The sequence below is a fragment of the Benincasa hispida genome, chromosome 2 (assembly GCF_027475165.1).
Source record: "Benincasa hispida cultivar pf3 chromosome 2, pf3_genome.v1.1, whole genome shotgun sequence".
Classification (NCBI taxonomy): Eukaryota; Viridiplantae; Streptophyta; class Magnoliopsida; order Cucurbitales; family Cucurbitaceae; genus Benincasa; species Benincasa hispida.
Window position 1 is genome coordinate 70,551,658 of NC_143479.1, and position 7,155 is coordinate 70,558,812.

Genomic DNA, 7,155 nt, shown 5'->3' on the forward strand with positions numbered 1-7,155 from the left:
ATTCGGTATCACATACCCAGTTTTTTCCCACTTGTCCTAAATTATATAAATGATAATCCTAGTCTTACTAGGAGATTCTCAAACACTTTAGCCGAGAGAATCATTGTAAACATGTTAGTATACAATAGATTTCTTATGGGAAATAAATCTTATTTTCACAACACTTGTTTCTCAATAATGGCTAGGAAGTCATACATTCCTCCTACTATATCGATGTACTCTCAACTCTTTGAATAAAATACATCTGACCTGTCTAAACAACTTTTGTTTACAGTGTCAAATTTAATCAATAACTCTTTATTTATATATGCAAACTTCTATGGAAATAAAAAATACATGGTGATCTCGAATAATATTCCAACCCTTAAGGGTTCGATATTAACACTTATATCGATATTTTCAAATTTTTGAACTATGTAAACAACTTTTACATATCATAAACAATATTTTGAGTTCTTCATATCTCATATGGATTTCAGAAATATCTTAAAATTGGAGTGATGTTAAAAAACAATTAAGGCAACTTGGTGTAGAAAGTTTTCACTGGATTTCATGTTCTATCAAATAGTCCTAAAAATCTCAAACTTTCTATACTTTGATCCAATCGAAGTATTTCGGTTTTATTTTACCACCAAGTTTTGTACAATTGAACTTTTCAAGTGTTTTAAACTTATCACTTAGGTTAAATAACTACTTTCCTTTATTGATTTTTAGCCATTTTAAATATCTAAATATTTGCAAAAGGCTTTTAACTAGGTTGTTTCTAATAGAAGTTGCTTTACAACAGAATGAACATAACTTTTGCTAATGAACATTTCATTTACAATAAAAATTTATACTATTTGTTCTTTTATAACAAGACAAATTAGCTTTTATTACAATAACAAAAGTAAATAAGATCATCTTCAGACAGCAACATCTCTCACTTGTCAAACTTGAGGACAACAAGCAATCTTTAGGAACTAGTTTTCCTGTTTTGCTTTCTCTGCTCTATTCTCAGCAAGGTATTGAGGGCAGTTTCTCTTCCAGTGCCATTCTTCGTTGCAGTAGAAATATTTTCCTTTATCTACAACGTTAGTCTTGCCTTTTCTACCAGTGAGTTTTTTCTTCCCTTTCCCCTTGTTCTTCTTAACTGGAATACTCTTGCATGTGAAGAAGAAGCAATATCGGGCTTTTTAGAGGACGTTCCTCTCTTCTCAGCGGTAGTAACATTTACTTCTGGTTCCAGACCTGTTGCTCTCATCATAGTCTGGTAAGTATGTAGCTCATTTAGAAGAGTAATCAAGTTATATTCTATTTTATTCATAAGTGCGTTCGTGCAAAACTGCAGAAGAGATTCTAGAATAAAACCAACTTGACTTTTCTCATCAACGACAACCCCATTTACTTCTGCCACATTGAAATAGACCATCATGTCCAAGACATGTTCTCTAATAGAGCCCCCTTCTTTCATATAGCAGTTGTAAATGTATTTGATAGCATCATGCCTCAGGGAGAATGACGTTTGTCCAAACATCCCATGGAGAGATTCCATAATCTCTTTGGCAGTGTCGATACTCTCATGTTTCTTCGCCAAAACATTAGATATGCTGGCAAGGATATAGGCACAAGCTTTGTCATTAGCCCTAATCCATTTGTCGTATGCATCCCGAACAATTCAGTTTGCATTTGAGCCAGGAATGGGAGGACATACTTCTGTTAAAATGAACCGTAGATCATCTATCACCAATATAGTATTCAGGTTTGTTTCCAAGTGACATAATTATCCTCAATAAGTTTATCAGACGCCAACAACTGTACTAATGAATTCGTCATTCTGAAAAATATAAACAAATTTTATTAGTGAATTTCTTTTTAAACCCAATCAAGTTTTAGCAAAGTAAGAATATATCCAAGATTATTTCTGCAACGATACTACAACAAGATATTCCTGACTAAATACTATCTCCAGTATAACTCATATTTCGATAGTCATTTAGCTACTGTTTTTTGTTAGAAATTACTAACTTTTTAGTAATTCTGTAAGTGTAACCCTCTATTTTCAGACCTCAGAAGTCGGCCCCAACGATGCTCCTGAATTTGGAAAGTCAAAGTTGAAAATGACCTTAGAAATCCTATCTATTTATGGAGTTTGAATTGTTCCAAATCCTATATTAAAACCCTCCGAGGGGATAACCGTTGTTAAATGACTAGCAAGGCTGACTTAAAGACGACAAGCAAGTGAAACATAGGAATCTCACAGTCCAAATAAATTGACGAAACAATAGCTGGACCAATAGCTGCTTCAGCGGCTGCAATAGCTATAACAAAAATTGAGAAAATATTCCCTTTTAATTGGCGACTATCAAAAAAATCAGAAAATGTTACGAAATTCATAATATAACGGTATGAACACGATACCAAGGCAAACCCATGGAAATACCCCTTTATCAACGAAAAATAGACACTATGTAACTTTATTGCACTGAAAAAACAACTATGATATGGACCTCCCCCTTTGAGGTGAGGGGATTATCTTGGCGAAAAGATTAATATTTGGTCTATTCTTTTATTTTGTTTCCTCTTCTTTTTTATTTGTTCATACTCTGTCTCCTCGCGTTCAATTAATACTCTGCTAGCACAGGCAAGAAAACGGAAGAAGCAAGTCATTCATTTTACTGAAAAAAGTCAGTCATTCAGAATTTCGTATTACATAAATATGTGACGATTTTTCTTTAAGTAAGAGATTGGCCATTAAAGAGTGTTTCCATGGGGTAGAACCTCCTCAGGGAATATAAGGTTTTCATGAGGCTGATCTTGAGCCGCCATCCAAGCACAAATACATTCGTTTAAGAGAATATTTTTGGTATAGAAAGTCTCAAATTCAGGATCTTCCGCTGCACGGATTTCCTGAGAAACGAAGTCATAGGCACGTAGGTTCAGGGCTAGACCAACTACTTCAAGAGCACTCATCCATAAACCAGTTACTAGTACAAATAACATAAAGAAATGTAACCAACGTTTATTGGAAAAAGCAACCCCAAAGATTTGGGACCAAAAGTGGTTAGCAGTGACCATTGAATAAGTTTCTTCAGCTTGAGTTGGGTTAAAAGCACGAAATATATTTGCACCATCTCCATCCTCAAATAAGGTATTTTCTACGGTAGCACCATGAATAGCGCATAGCAGAGCAGCGCCCAATACACCCGCAACTCCCATCATATGAAATGGGTTCAATGTCCAATTATGAAGCCACCGAGGACTTTATCGCACCTTTATATCTCCATCTCTCGAGTCGAGCTCAATCTCTGGCAGGTATTGTTTGGTCTGGATTGCTATCCATCTTTCTGCTAAACAGGATGTATTGAACTCATAATTCATTAGATACTTTTTATGAATGTCAACTAAGTATCGTAAGTAAATTACTCCCGGTTGTTCAATCATTTGATAACCAGAGTCATTCTTTGATAAATGATCACTATGAGTCAGACTCAATAGAATTTGATCAATCATTTTTTCTATCGTTAAGGTGGAGAATTGGACCAAGAATTCTCTTTCTTTATCATCAATCGAATCACTGTTCGAGACCCAAGATTCTATTTTATCATCAATCCAATCCCAATCACCGTTCACATTTTTTCTTTTTCTTATCAATGAATATATCTCTTTACTTGTATGACTTAGATGTATCAGACTAGATTCTTTTTGTAGTTGGATCTCCAAGTTTTTGGAATACCCAAAAATTCTACTTGAGCGTCCAAATCTGGGTCAATCCCAGCAAAGACATCTCTGAACAAGGTTCTAGCACCATGCCAAATGTGTCCGAAGAAGAAGAGCACAGCAAACGAAGCATGCCCAAAAGTAAACCAACCCCTTGGACTGCTACGAAAAACCCCATCGGATTTCAAAGTAGCACGATCTAATTCAAAAATTTCACCCAAATGAGCACGTCTAGCATATTTTTTCACAGTAGCAGGATCACTATAACTCACTCCATTGAGTTCACCACCATAGAACTCAACAGTTACACCGACCTGTTCAACACTATACTTCGATTCTGCTCTTTGAAAAGGAACATCGGCTCTAACAATTCCGTCTCCGTCTACCAAAACAACCGAAAATGTTTCAAAAAAGGTTCTCACACTAACATCACAAAGCGTGCGTTCACGTCGCGGTTTTTGATGTAGTTGCAATCCCTATCATTAGTGAGTATTTCAAGATTGGGTGGAATTTCCACAACATGGGCGTTCTTCTTAGCAAGAATTATTGCAGTCGGATAATGGCTAGGAGGATTTGAAAGGCATCATGGCACTAAGATTTCCAAGGTTTAGCCAAGGCATAGCTCAGGACCCCACTACTCGTCGTATTTGGTTTGGTATCCGGAATGGTATTTCATTCCTGTATTTCAAATACTTCATACAGTGCCAAATAAGTTATTGGGTGTTCTTTTAATGGTTTCCGTACCGGCAGAATTATTAACTGTACCGTTTTTGGAGAATGTCAATAACTTCCAAAATCCATTTCGTCGTCCAGTAGCGACAATCGTCTTTTTGATTGGTACCGTAGTAACCCTTTGGTTGGATATTGGAGCAACATTACCGATTGATAAATCCCTAACTTTAGGTCTTTTTTAAATTGATTCAATTGTGAAATAAATAAAATATCACTAAAATATCACGACGTGTGTATCTAGGGAATAGTTGCTTCAAAGCGAATTACCCCTAGATACACATATTTATTTAATAAAATTTTTGATTTATTTTGAGTATGAGTATACGGATTCCGTTTTTCTTTATAAAGTTTTTCTACAAAAAAATCTAATGGATTTCCAATTTGTGCAAAAAAAATTTCCATTTCGAGAATGTCTAATATATGTTTTACGTCTTCTATGCGAAAATGTTTTATTTTCATAAGTTCATCTGGACTATTATTCAAAAGGTCAAATAATGTATGTATATTGGATCTTTTGAGGCAATTATAGATCCTAAGATGCAATTCTGATTGGTCAATAAAAATATATTTTAATGCTATTTCTTTTTTCTTTTTCCTTAGTTTAGCCAATTTCTCATGAAAAGTAAAAAGGGATATAATGAAATTCCTTGATTGGTTCTCCACTGAGAAATTATCCCTTTTATTTGATTTGACTGATGCAGACAACAAAGAATTATAACAAATATCAAAATATCAAAATTTCTAACTAATACTAGCTAAATATAATAGCTATATATTTATACAAAACATTCATATTTGAAAATATTTATCAAAAGAAAAGTTTCATAATAGCTTAGCAGTTAATAATTTAAATAGAAAAAACTAAACAGAGTTTTCTTATTTGAAACGCCTTGTGATCTTCAACCAATTTTGGGCTTCAATATAATTACCAGGAGTAAGTGCTATAGCTTGTTTCCAATACTCAGCGGCTTGATTGAACCAAGCCTCCGCAATTTCAGAATCTCCCTATCGAATGGCCTGTTCTCCCCGGTCGAAATAGGCAGGTAAATTCCTTCCCTTATAACCGTACTTGAGAGTTTCCTACCTCATATGGCTCAACAGTCAATTCTTTTGCTATCCCATATTTTTAAAAATTTACCATATCTAATCTAATTGAATGAAATTTTTCATAGATCTAGCCCATTTTTTTTCTCGAGTTAAGCAAAAGAGGTTAATTATATAAGTTTCAAACTTCAATTTTGCTGAATAATTAAATAAGTTTTATCTTTTCTCCCACCTTCAGAAGAATAAAGCATAGGCATTCCACTATCGTTACAATTTTCTAAAAGATAACTATCTCGGTTTCATCTAGAAATTTATATAGAATCCTTGAAAAAGACTTTCCTTCATAAGAAAGAAAAGACTTACTGTCTTTGGGATCTGATGCTACACCGCTGCTCAATATCTTAGGGGATCCACCCTATTACATAAGTGGATTCCTTCATTTTGATCTTATATCATGATATAAGTAAGCAGTTTTTATTGTATCGGCCAAAACCTGACTAATTGATCTTTACGGTGCTTCTTCTATCAATTAGATCCTTTATCCATAGAATAAAGTATCTAGGCATACCTATTTCTTCATATTTCTACTTCTATGAAGTTTCTTTCTTTACGGGCACTAAATACTTTTCGAGAGATCTCCTCTAAATCACTAGTATGGCTATCGAAATCGTGAGCATCAGCATGAAGGTTCCAGATCCAAGTGGTAGTATCAGGACCCTTAGCTATTGTTCTCGAGAAATGACCTGGTCTGGCCCATTCCTCGAAAGAAGTTTTTATGGGATCCCTATCTACCAAAATTTTGACTTCTGGTTCCGGCGAACGAATAATCATTTAGTCCTCCTCTTTCCGGAATCCAATGAACAACAACGATTACTTAGGATCAGTTTGCGAATTTGTGGCACTGTAGTCAAATCATTACCAATGGCGCGCTATGTGCCTAAGTGCGAAAAAACAGTGCAAGCTTTGTTATGCAGAAGAGAAATACAATCCCCACTCGGACCAAGACATAACTTTTACTTGTTCAAATAACAATTAAGGTGAAGCAGGGTCCGGAACAACGAATCTCTTTATGATAAACAGATTCATTTTGCAAGTTTGTTATTACGGGTAGTTCCTACAAAGGATCGAACTAATGACATATACAATACTTGAATTCTCGATGTAGATACTACATAGTTGGTTCTCATCCTTCAGAGACTACGAGTGTAATAGGAGCATCCGTCGAGAAAGGGATAAAGATAATAAAGAGAGATAAAGAAGGGCTTTTTTCAAGCCTTCATTTTCAATTTTTTATACAATGTATGATAGTAATTATCCTTTTTCAATTTGGGGAGAGATGGCTGAGTGGACTAAAGCGTCGGATTGCTAATCCGTTGTACGATTTTTTTGTACCGAGGGTTCGAATCCCTCTCTTTCCGTTTCTGTCAATTACTTGGTATTTTTTTATAGTTGAGGAAAGATGTGGAATAGATAAAATGTTAAGAACATTTCAAAATCAAGCAAGGAAAAAAATCAGATTTTTTTTATTCTTCACGCCCCGGATTACGTCCCGGGTCATTAGATAGGAATCCGAAAATGAAGAGAGAAACAAAGAATATTACTACTGTATAAACAAATAGTTTGAGAGTAAGCATTACACAATCTCCAAGATCATTTAAAAAAAAAAAAAAAAGAGAGAAT

The 7,155-nt window shown here is 34.7% G+C and overlaps 1 non-coding gene across 1 annotated transcript; it reads left to right on the forward strand.

Moving 5' to 3' along the window:
• Positions 1-6,805: 6,805 nt before the first annotated feature.
• Positions 6,806-6,893, forward strand: TRNAS-GCU (transfer RNA serine (anticodon GCU)). The gene has a single exon. It is a non-coding gene; the product is annotated as a tRNA-Ser (tRNA).
• Positions 6,894-7,155: the final 262 nt, after the last annotated feature.